We start from the raw sequence: 12,975 nt of genomic DNA on the forward strand, positions 1-12,975 counted from the left end.
ATGGAACAACCACATCCCTTGGGACCTCATTTTTCTCACTCAATGCCTCTCCTGAGGTCTGAAAGGACAAATAATCTCGACCAACTCGAAACATGCAACAAGATGAGGACTTTTGGGACAAAAATGGTGTCAACACCTCACAACACATAGATCTATTCAATATAAATGTCAAGTAAGAAGCTTTATACCTCAGATAGGCTCCAAAGGATGATGTCTTTCCAGATCTATAAGTTCTAGCCGCTCCACTCCTTCTTTGACAACTTCTCCTTTCTTCCTTTATGCTTTCCTTTGCTAATCCAAGCTTTCCAAGACCAACCACACCCATCAATGGAGGTAAGATGGAGATCTAGGGTTTCTGAGGGTAAGAGAGTGTCTATGGGGGCTGAGGAGGGAACCATTATGTTCCTTATATAGTGGTTGCCCTTAAAATTAGGGTTTTAAGACTCTGAGAGTACGCTGGGTGTACCTCTAGTACGCTGGGCATACTCGACCTTGCACCCGCGTCCATTTACTCCTTATGCTGGGTGTACCCACGCGTGTCTCATGAATGCATGGCTTACATTGTCAACCTTTTCCATTAAGGGCCATAAATGCAAATATCTTCTAAGTGTCATAACTCCCTCATTCTAGCTTCGTTTTCGAACAAGTTTATATCCACGAAGAGGTGGCGAGAAGCCCTACACTTCTAGATACATACCCTGGTCCGAAACCTTCTCGGATGAAACCCATTTCCCATATAAGGACCAAAATACCCTTCCTCTTAAATCTCGGGGACTCATAAATAAGTACTTTAAGAACGGGGCGTTACAGTTATCCAACCCTTGGATTTCGAAATTACATCCTTCCCCAAGGTTAGATCCTAAATTTTAGGGATTTGGATTATCCCATATCTTGTAATTATCCTTTAATAGTTAAATATGGTAATTAAAGATTTTTGGGATATCTCATCCTCTATTTTCGAAATCTATGTAGAAGTTTAAGGGATTAGGATATCTTAAATGTATAAATGGTAATTATCCTCATGATTTAGATAATCCATTATGATTTAATAATTAAAATTAATAGTCTAATTCAAGATAATTATTAAATCAAGAGTTTTAATATTTAAAATTTTAATTTAATTGTCTTAAATTCGAAAATTTTAAGTGAGATTAAAACCTAATTGTTTTGAAAAGTTTCAAAACTTGCCGTCAAGTTTTGGAATTTAAATTGTTGATTAAAAGTTAATTTTGAAAGTCTAAATTCCAAAACCCTAATTTTGAAAAATTTCAAATTAAACCCTTATGGTTTTATTAAATTAGTTAACTGTATAATTAAAAGAGAGTTAATAAATCCATAATGATTTTGGTTAATTAAAAGTACAATTTAAACCACCTAGTATTTTAAAAGTGTAAAATACACCCTAATACTATGTATAACATTAAAAGTTTAATATTATATATATGTATAACTAAAATGCTAGTCTTACCGTTAGTAGGCCTCATTCACGAAGCCGATCTATAAGGGGGGTATAAGGTTATGGCCTATAAAATGGCTGTTTAATGGGTGTCCACTCTCACTTACCGCTTCCTTGATTGGTGGAGGGTCGTTAGCCGAATGGGTAGGATAGGGAAAACCCTTTCCATTAAAAGTATAATGAAGTATAAAGTAACTAAAAGTTTTACAAAACTCCAAATCTTAGTTACTTTAGGCAAAAGTGAAATTGATGCAATCCCATGAAATTGCACTTTGTGCCCTTGCGAAGATGTTAATGGAGTGTGTGTGGTTAACCCGCACACTAAATGCTTCTAATCAAAGGTAGAAAAGGGTGACTCGACGTTCGTCATTGTTCGGTCGAGCGTGTGTGGTTAACTGACACATAGAATAGGTGATTGTAACATGTGGGGGCACCATGTAAGTTTGCATGGTTACTCACACCCGCTTTGTGATCCTCGGTATCCCAATCACAAACTAGAGGGGCATATCGAGATTTAAACATGCCATTGAAAAGTTCAATGAATCTCAAAGGATCTAGGAGTTTTCATAGATTTAAAACTTAAATTTCTTTTTCGTTTTTCATGGTGGAAATTGGTAAATCATCATTTACCTACCTTCAAATATTCTACAACTAGATTACGACATCCCTTTTCTAGGTTGTAGCGTATTGTGTTGGGTCCTAGCCTTTATATCTCATTTGGGTAATTTATTAAGGACTCAATCAATCAACTAACTTGAATTTAGTTTCTCCTGTTTTGTAGATGTCAGAGTACGACAACTATGGTATTCCCAAATCCCGTGGAACAAGCTTTCCACATGAAGATGATATTCCACGATTCGATCGAGGAACAAGAGATCATGCTTCATTTCCGTCACCTCTTCCAATTATTCTCCCCTAACCCACAAGTTCGAAGGCTTGAAAAGTTCAAGCTCGGCTCAAGCCTTTTTGGCAAGTAAACATGGGAAACCTGTGTGTGTACACGTCTTAGAAATGAAGTCACACATTGAAAGGTTAAGGATGTTGGGTGTCGAGATTTCAGGTAAGTTGGCTGTTGACTGGGTTCTTCAGTCGCTTCCTGAATCATATAGTGAGTTTGCAAGAGAGTACTATATGATGGATCATGACATGACCCTCATTGATTTGACCTATTTGCTTATAGCTGCTGAATCAGAAATGATTTGGCGAGCTGGTCGAGCAAATTTGTCTGGTAAATCAAACTCCCAAACTTCAATGGATATTAAAATGGTGACATTGGAGATCCAGAAAAGGTAGATTCTGAGATAGTTCCATGTGCCATTCCAAAGGAATCCATTTGCTTTTATTGCCAAGAGAAGGGGCATTGGAGACGAAGCTGCCCTATTTACCTAAGAGATCTAAGAGATGGGAGAGTCAAAACGTATGGCTCTAATTTAGGTAAAATCCATTAACTGACTCTTTTAAGTTCCTATTCTAGATTCTTAATACATGATGTGATAAGATTACATTTGATGTTTTGTAGAATCGAAGAAAAGAGAGGAAGCTTAAGGGAAGAAGTGAGCGGAATCTAATCGTGAAGAAATGGATGTCGATCGCATTACTTGAAGATTAGATTATTGAGCTACTACTTAGAGTTAGAATAAGAGTGCTAAGAAATACGTATTAGCATAGTTTTTCAATGAATTGCATTGTAAGGACAAATGTTTTCCGCAATAAAATAAAATTTTGATTTTATATTATTTATTTATCCTTGCGATGGTGTGTATGAAAATTTGATGCTTTGAATGTTTCTATTATTAACAATAATGGATTTGATTCTTAATTATGCGGAAATGTCGAAAATTTACCAAATAGGGAGAGTTTCTCATCACCCAAGTTTCAATTGGACAGAAACTTGGAATCATGCAACTTGGTTGCATGATGAATGAGAAATTTCATATTTGGAAATTAGACTAATTCGTTGACAAAGTGTCAAGTGAAGGACTAGGAGATCGAGTACACAAAGTTGTGTGTTGATCAAGTCCACCACAAGAGTAACAAAGATATCTGTCATGATTTACTAAAGGTTTAGTAAATATGATTATACTTATAAGATTAAGTGTGATACTGAATTGATTGAAAGAATTTAAATCAATAGGAGAACGAATAAGAAGAATCAAGTAGGCAAAAAGATAAAAGTTTATCTATTCTAAGAAGAAGGGAGAGTACCTTTTATTATGTTTTATGATAGGTCTCAATAATTAAGAACCATATCTCAATTGATTCTCTAAGTGAGTCTTAGTATAATTGTATGTCTGGGAAGAGGAATCAAGAATTGAAGAAATGGTTAAATCACAAAGTCAATCATACTTCATTCCAAAAACAAGTCTCAGAGTTAAGATTGTGACATTGAGTGACAAGTCTTAAGAAGGTTTATAACATTCACCAAATGTGGAAAGTTGTGATGTCTTGGAGAAGACAAAGACCAACTAGGACCAATTTTGTGAAGTGTTTTGTCTTGATAAAAGCTACACTAACTCTTGAATATTTGTTTATTGAGAAATGTTTATTGACAAGAGAATCTTATATGTTAAGGAGTCAGTGGGAGTCTTAATGGTCTTGAAAGGTTTCAAAAACAAATCAACAATAAACCTTATCGATCATCACTAGCACATGACTTGAGGTTTATAACCTATCGTGTTGACGTTATTTTGTTTCTGTGTCATTCCAATTGAGTTAATTATGCATGTGAGTTCTATGAGTTCTCATTTGAATGCATAAAAGGCAAGGACCTTGATCAATGAAAAGTACATTGATAGGAAAGGGTGATCTGCTTAACTGCTTGGAAGACATGGTGGGCACTCGTGTTACCATAAGGCAAGAAATCAAGATTAAGAGTTCGGTCCACATGAGTTTGGATTTGTCGCAAACTTTGGTTTTGACAAATTCGCATGGATAGGAACACATACACCATTAAAATCTAAGTGTCATAAGATTCTCTCCTTCATGAAAATGACTGTGAGGAAATGCTTTCACTAAGAGAGATTTTAAGAAGATAATGATTGTGAAAATTGCATTCTTAAATTTGATTATGGTTACGATATCAATTTCCATGATTCGAATTGTGAGATTTGGCAATTAGTCTAAATTGTTTAGAGACACATATGAGCTATCTAAGGCAAAGGTGTATAAGCTTAGATAAAGGATTATCAAAGCATTAGGTATTAGAAATATGAACTTAAGAAATTATATAGGTTGAGTTTTTCTGGAAGTTAAGCTGTTTTTTGAATACATGTCAAAGCTAGTGGGAGCATAAGAGTTATGCTTATATGATAATAATCATCATGATAGTGGGAGCATAAAAGTTGTTCTTGTATGATTATTATGGCAAGTATTGCAAGTTAGCAATATTAATTATAGAAAACAAGAGTTATACTTTGCAAAGTCGCAAGGGTTAAAAAGTTGTTTTGCTATAATTAAGGGAGAGAATATTATACTTCATTTCAAATTTAAAGGCTTAGGTTGTGGAATGTTAATAAATTTAGTCAAGGATACATAGTGCGTTCTCAAAATTTCGATTATGATTATGGCATCCCTCTTCATAGTTCGAATTGTGAGAACGTGACACATTAAATATTATGGCAGAAGATTGACAAAGTATCATATCTTTATGTAAGACATTATGCATCGTGTCCCATACGCTTCGAGTATAGGATCAATTGCAAGTGCTATAATATTTGACCGTTCTTAAATTTTACAAATGTCTAGCGAATTTAGAGGGAAAAGGACAAGAATCGGTTTTGACTAAGATAATTAAACAACTATCAAAGGATGATCCAAAGCTCGCTGAGGATTGATCGCTTGTGAGTAGTTAGAAGTATGGTATTGGATGGACCATATTGACATTATTATGAATAGATAAGATTCTATTAAGAATGAGTTGTCATATGGCAAATATGGAAATGTTTCCATATTGGAAGTTGGATATTGAGAATCTATATCTAGATTAGAAACTTTTATGCAAGAAAGGATGTTCAAAGGAATGTACTTTGAGACATCATATCTATAGAAATGTTTCTTATAGAGATTAGCCAAGTCTTGATGATTTTGAGCTATGACTTTACGAAAGAATCATTGCATAAAATGATAGAATCTAGTATAAGTAACAAGAATTTGATATTCTTACACTTGTGATAGGTATTGGGAGTTGTGAAATGAGTATGATTGGAAATGTGTTCATTAGATCTATTTCACAAAGTAAGGACCATAGGTGAACATTGTGTGCATGCTAAGAGCATGGGACAAGTGTAGTAATAATTCAAGAAAGAAGTTGATTACCAGAAACAACAAATAATGAGTTATCAATATGGTGATTAAGTAAAATGTTTTATTTATACCCAGAGTTTGGGGCCATATGGGATTAGTATTATTCTTGTGTTTCATTTTTCATGTTTTGACTTCCTGAATAATTAAATTGGTTCAGAACAATCAAATTATTCGAACGGACCACAGTCATTCATATGTTGGAAGTAAGTATGAATGAAGACTGTCATGAATTGGTTTGTAGATTGTCTAAAGTGTATTAGACATAGCAAGGGTTTGTTGCAACGTTCATGAGTGCTTATGAATATGATTTTGAGCATTGGATTAAACCCACTCTCACTTGGATCACTTCATGGATTTTATCACGAGTGATTGGTGAGACGATAATATCTTATATTCTTGAAACCGAGATATGTGAGTTGTATCTTGTGATTCGGTTACACATTGATAATATATAAACGCACCAGTAACTTGGTGTCATAAAACATATTGTTATGTGTGATTCGGTGAGTGAGTGCAAGCAATCACTGAATCAAAGTTTATCCGTTCCTTTTATCCAAAGTGGGATGAAAGCGATCTATGGTCCCCTCGATGATTTAGTGATGACACCTAAGCGCTTGGCCAAGCCGGGACTAATTTGATGTGTTCAATTGTAGTCTGTTGTCAGTCGTCGTAAATCGGAAATCGGGAAACAACACATAGACAAAGAGAATGATTTAAACCCATGTCTCAGTCTATACGATATCTAGAATGGAGGAATATATGATATCTTATCTAAAGGACGCGTATCTGATAAGATCAGAGTTGACGACGGCTTTTGAAAGCTACGATTGCGGATCAGGATCTGAAGTCATATGCATAATAGTTATTAGACTTATCCAAGTGGGAGACTGTTGGATTAGTGTCTAAGTTCATAACTATTTTGGTATGTACTTGACCCGATGGTGCATGGTCCTTTTGGGTTGCCTTCACCAAAGCAACTTGATAGGATGAATTATGGAGAGAGAGAGAGAGAGAGAGAAAGAGAGAGAGAGAGAATTAATTATGATTTATTAATATATTATGAGAATAATATATTAAAGGAGAAATCATATTAGTTAATTAATATTAGTCAATAATTAATTAAGAATTAATTTTGTGGCTAAAAGACATTAATTAAACTTAAGGGACTAAAACTATCAATTGTATGATAGTTTAATATTGGGCTAATGGACTCCATATTAGAGGGGTGGACGAATTCTATGGGGAAACCCATTAGAAATCGTTATGGGCCTTTAAGAAGGGAGTCCATGGGTTGCTTAGGGCTTAAGCAGTCCAATTAGGGTTTCCTTGTTAGATAACCCTAATAGCCTCACTATTTAAGGATCCCTAGAGCACCAAAAACGTGGCTAAGAGTTTCCTTAGGGTTTCCACACGTTTTTGGGTGCCTCCTATCTTATCATTATTCATATTCTTGCTCTTGGTGTTTGTGAGCCATTAGAGGAGTGACACTTGTGACTATAAGCTTTCTAAATCCATTACAAGGAGGATTTGAGTTGTTATTACTATATAACAACAAAAGGTATGTATTCTAATCTTCTTGGTGAATTTCGAAAATATTATGACTCATTAGGGTTTTATTATGTGTTCATAATGTTGTCTAACTAATAGTGAAAACATAGATCCAATTCTAGGGTTGCATGCACACATAGGATTGTTTGTATAAAACCCATCAACAACCACCCTAGTAGTGGCCGGTGGTGGCTGTTGGTGGCGATGACTTTTTCCGGCCAAGAAAACACAGCCACACATAAGTCTTCCCCGGAACAGAAGCACCTCCACCCTCTTGGTGGCGACATGAGTGCTTGGTGGCGACAGGAGTGGTCTTGTGACAACAGCCACCATCTCGCGGTGGTGGCGGCGGTTCCTTGTTTCCTAATCGAGTAAACACCACACATACTTGCAAATACATCCTGAAGACCGAAGCATTACCTAACTCAACCACTACAAGTGGCATGCGACGAACGGAACCCAAAAACAATGGCTAAGACCCACCGTCGATCTCAGCCGACGTTCACGACGTCAGGCCACCGATAGAACGAAGAAGAAAGTGTAGATGGAAGGTGATGGTTCAACTGAGAGCTACCCGTTGCTCATGAATCACGTTGTGACGACATCGCCGGTATTCCTTGGTCTCAGCAAATCTCTGATGCACACGATGTCTTCGATAATGAGGCTATTGTGGCGTTCTGCAGCGAAGGAGCGGCAACAATGAGCCCATGCTGGTCGGAACAACGAACGGAGAGGGTGGTGGCGGCAGTCTTCACGCATGGCGGCTGGACTAGGGTTTTAACGGTGGCGGTTAGGGAGAAGGAGAAGGAGGTGGCGCCAAATATGGGAGGCATAAGGTGAAGGTGGCGGCCGCATCAATGTTCCATTGGGTTAGGGTTTCCAGCACAATAAGGATACATATATACCCGCCTATATGACAACTTTACCATAATTACAAGTATGGTCCCTCCCTATGGGATCTTGTCATTTTTAATCCATTATTTACCCTTTACCCCTTTACCCCTGGTTCTATGATTTCCTTTCATAATAAATCCCTAACTTACCAATAAACCCTTAAGCCCTCAAATATTTTCAATTTAAGTCCCGAACGTACACTTTTAACCCTTGACTTTTAAAATTCTTCACCAATTTCCCCGAGACTTACCTTTATTAATTTATTTAAATAAATGGGGCGTTACAATTCAACAAGTATTAGAACAAGCATACGAGTTGAAGTTTATCAATTCCTTTTACCCTTGGTGGGATAAAAGCAATATTTGTGGGCCCCTCGATGATTTAGTGATGACACCCCGAAGTGCTTGGCCAAGCATGGACTGATTTGATTTGTTTAATTAGTCGGTCGTCATAAATCAGAAATCGAGAAACAGAAAATGGACAGAGAGAATGATTATAATCCATCTCTCAGTTCATATAATATCTAGAATGGAGGAATATTTGATCCCTTATCTAATGGACGCGTCATTGATATGTTTAGAGTTCGACAGCGGCTTTAAGAGCTACGATTGCTAGTCGGGGTTTGGAGTCATACGCAATAATAGTTTTAGACTTACCCAAGTGGGAGACTGTTGGATTAGATGTCTAAGCACATAACTATTATTAGTATGTATTCGACCCGACTTGGCATTGACCATTTGGGTTGCATGGCATCGGAACAATTGGATAGACTAAATGAGAAAAAGGAATTATAAGTTCTAATATATTAATATGAAATCATATTATTTAATTAGTATTGATCAATAATTAATTTAGTAATAAAAAGGAACTAATTAAATATGGACTCTTATATATATATATATATATATATATATATATATATATATATATATATATATATATATATGTGTGTGTGTGTGTGGGGGGGGGGGGGGCAAGTTCATGTAGGTTAGGCTAAGCTTTCATGAATAGTCCATGAAGTGTTTAACCCATGGATCCTATGGAAATGAAAGGTTATGGGTATTAGGGTTTACATAAATGTAACCCTAATCCTCCCCACTATATAAAGAGGTTATTGGTTCATGAAATGGCAATAGTGTGTGTACACAAAGAGGGCAAACCGATTTCATAAGTTTGAACCAAAGTATCCTTATTCTCAAGTTATTCCACGAGTTCTTGGGGTTGTGTGATTCCATTTGAGGTGCAACACTTGAGGCACTAAGCTCTTAAAGGTTCAATACTTCAAGATCCATCAAAAGGTATGTCATTCTACTAGATTCTTGTAGTGAATATACTTCATATTATGCTAGTTAGGATGAAACCTTGGATTATAGAATATTTGCATGTATAATAGAGAAAAACATAGCTCCAAGGTTTATAGGGTTGCATGTACACCATAGGAGTGTTAGAATGCTTAAAACCCATCAGTTTCCGCCCTCAAGATTTAAAGGCATTACCTCAATGGGGTCTGTTGTACTATTTAATCGACCATAAGAGTTTGATGTACCTCATGGATCAGCCGAATCAGAACATGAGGCAGCTTAGGTGGTTAGATGTGGTTAATGATTATAATCCATCGCCCCGATCCGAGACATTTGTTTAAGGATGGCAATGACTACTCCATTGTTGGAGCAGATCCGAGAGGCGCAGGTCGAGGGCCTGAAGGAGGAGCGCCGAAAATGCGAGCGGATTATAGGCCAAGTGGCCTCCTTCGATTAAGAAAGTCGGGTATATTTGAACTTGCATGGGAGGGTCTAGGTGCTATACTGGGGAGGAGTATAGTAGGTATTGATGGATGAGGCCCACAAATCTCGGTTCTCCATCCATCCTGGAGCGACAAAGATGTACAGAGATCTTCGACCCGATTACTGGTGGCCCTGCATGAAGCGGGACGTAGCTTGGTACATGGAGAGATGTATGACCTGCAGGAAGGTCAAGGTAGAGCACTAGAGGCCTCACGACAAGATGCAACAGTTAGACATTCCCGTGTGGAAATGGGAGGATATCACCATGGATTTCATCACTAAGCTTCTCAGGACCGCAAGTGGAGTCAATTCGATATGGGTCATCGTGGATCGGTTAACCAAGAGTGCTCACTTCATACCAATCCAGGAGAGCATCTCAGCCGAGAAGCTGGCCGAGATTTATGTGTGATAGGTATTGGCACATCATGGAGTGCCTGTCTCGGTGGTGTCAGATCGAGATGTCCGTTTTACTTCCAGATTTTGGAAGCAGTTTCACGACGAGATGGGTATTCGTCTCCACTTCTGCACCACTTTCCACCCCCATACGGAAGGACATAGCGAGAGGATGATTTAGACTATCGAGGACATGCTTCGATCAAGTCTTTTGGATTTTGGTGGTAGTTATACGTATCTTCTGCTAGTATAAACCGGCCTCCCTTCGAAATGCTCTGCGGGAGAAAATGTAGGACCCCAATCTGTTGGGGTGAGTTCGGTCAGAGGGTCATGGGGAGTACTGAGGTAGTACTCAAGACCACGGAGTGGATCCAACAGGCCTGGAGCAGGCTCCAGACTGCTTAGAGTAGGCAGAAGAGTTACGCTGACAAGCAGCGTTCAGATTTGGAGTTTCAGGTGGGCGACATGGTCCTCCTAAAAGTGTCATCCTGGGAGGGTGTTATTAGATTTCGGAAGTGGGGCAAGCTAGGCCCCATGTTCATTGGTCTGTTTAGGGTTTTGGCCCGAGTGGGTCAGGTTGCTTACCGGTTAGATTTCCCATCAGAGCTTAGCCAGATCCACAACACATTCCGTGTTTCCTAGCTACGGAAGTGCTTGGTGGATGATTCAACAGTGGTACCCTTAGAAGATATTTAGGTTGATGACAGCCTGAATTACATTGAGATACCGGTGGCGATTCTGGATTGCAATACGAAGGAGATGAGGAACAAGAGGGTCGAGCTAGTGAAGGTACAATGGCAACACCACTCGGGCTCGGAGTGGACTTGGGAGTCCGAGGAGGAGATGAGGGAGCACTACCCAAAGTTGTTTTCAGACACAACAGACTTCGAGGACGAAGTGTAAGACAAGTGGGGGAGAATTGTAACGTTCGGTTTCCTGGTACGCATTTAATTAAGTATTTATCAATTTTATTTTGAAAGAAGGACTCGCCGAGTTAGAAGCTCTGACTCGTTGAGTAGAAGGCAGCTAGTATGTGGGGGGTTTTAGTGAGCTACTCGACGTGTCGCAACCTTGACTTGACGAGTAGGACAGGTTGGATGAAACCCTAATATTTAGGGTTTGCACCCTATTTAAGCATCATATCTAGCCTCCATCACCTCCAAAACCCTAACTTTGAAACCCTAATCCACCATAAGTGATCGTGAGTTATTTCTTGCCATTTTGAGTGTTATTTGGTGGCTTTTGAAACTTGTGGAAGAAGTAGAAGATAAAATACTCAAGAGGGAAGGAGTAGATCCAGGAACTACACTCCATTAGCTACATTTTCTGGTAATCAAGTTTCCAACTTGATCATTCTTCTCTTAGATATATTTGTTTCCACTTTATGAAAGTTTTGGTTCAAGAACCTTGGTCCTTGGAGTTGGGACGTCCCAAGTGGCACATATCTCAGATACAAGATCTAAGGAGGGTTCCATGGCACAAAGGTGTAAACTTTATGACCCATTGAAGCCTTGTGCATACATATGATCAAGTTTATGGCCTTTTTAGCCATTAAAGACTATACATGGAAGCAAAGCTTGAAAATTTATGGGTCCAACAAATGTTAAGACCCTAGATCTCGGTTTGTATGCGTGGAATTTGAGACTCTATGGCCTTTTGGACAAGATCCATGTCTTATAGGAATTAGGGTTTTGTCTAAACCCTTTTAGATGAGTTATGGATGGGTAAAGTTAGAAACTTTACCCTTAGAAAGGCCTTTCCAGTGGGCAAACGAACTAAGAACCTTGGATCTAGAAGATAGGGGCTTAATCCATTAAGTTGGCGAAATATAAAGAAGGACTCGTCGAGTCCACAAGGGAACTCGCTGAGTCATGTCGTCTTGTCCCGATTTCAGTTAAGTAGAACTCAACGAGTCTGTAGAGGGACTCGAAGAGTGGATGAGCCAAGTCGCAACTGAACAACTCGATAGAATTCGGAGAGTCGAAAGGTTGACTCGACGAGTTGGTCAACCCAGAATGTTGACTTCGACTATAGTGTTGACCTTGACTAGGGGTAAAATGGTCATTTTACCCTATGAAAAGTTATTAGTTTTTGATTATGTGTTATTATGGAATTTATAGTCAGAAAGTCGTCGAAGCAGCAGACAGGGATTTCTCACTTAGGTTTTTAGCAGTTAGTCATACGAGGTGAGTTTTCCTTCAGTAGGAATGGGTCGAAGGCACCAAGGCTTAGTCCCGATGCCGGGGCGGTCCCGATAAGAGTATATGTATGTTTGATGTCTTTGTGATTCATGCATGTTATGTGTATGTATTCTGGGGCAAGCCCGATGCAGAATTAACTTATATGTTGTGTGTAGTGGACTTCGGTCCGATGTCGGGGCAAGCCCGAGGAAGTCTATTATGTTTATATGTTATATGCTTATGTGCTATGTGTTTGTTTCTATGATATGTATTCCGGACTTCGGTCCGATGCCGAGCGGGGCCCGATGTCGGATTAGTTCGACGTCGAGCAGGGCCTGATGCCGGATTAGTCCAACGCCGGGCAGGCCTGATGCCAGATTAGTCCGACGCCGGCCAGGGCCCGATGCAGTGGGCGAGG

This window comes from Lactuca saligna, chromosome 4 (assembly GCF_052625555.1).
Source record: "Lactuca saligna cultivar CGN05327 chromosome 4, ASM5262555v1, whole genome shotgun sequence".
In the NCBI taxonomy this organism is placed as follows: domain Eukaryota; kingdom Viridiplantae; phylum Streptophyta; class Magnoliopsida; order Asterales; family Asteraceae; genus Lactuca; species Lactuca saligna.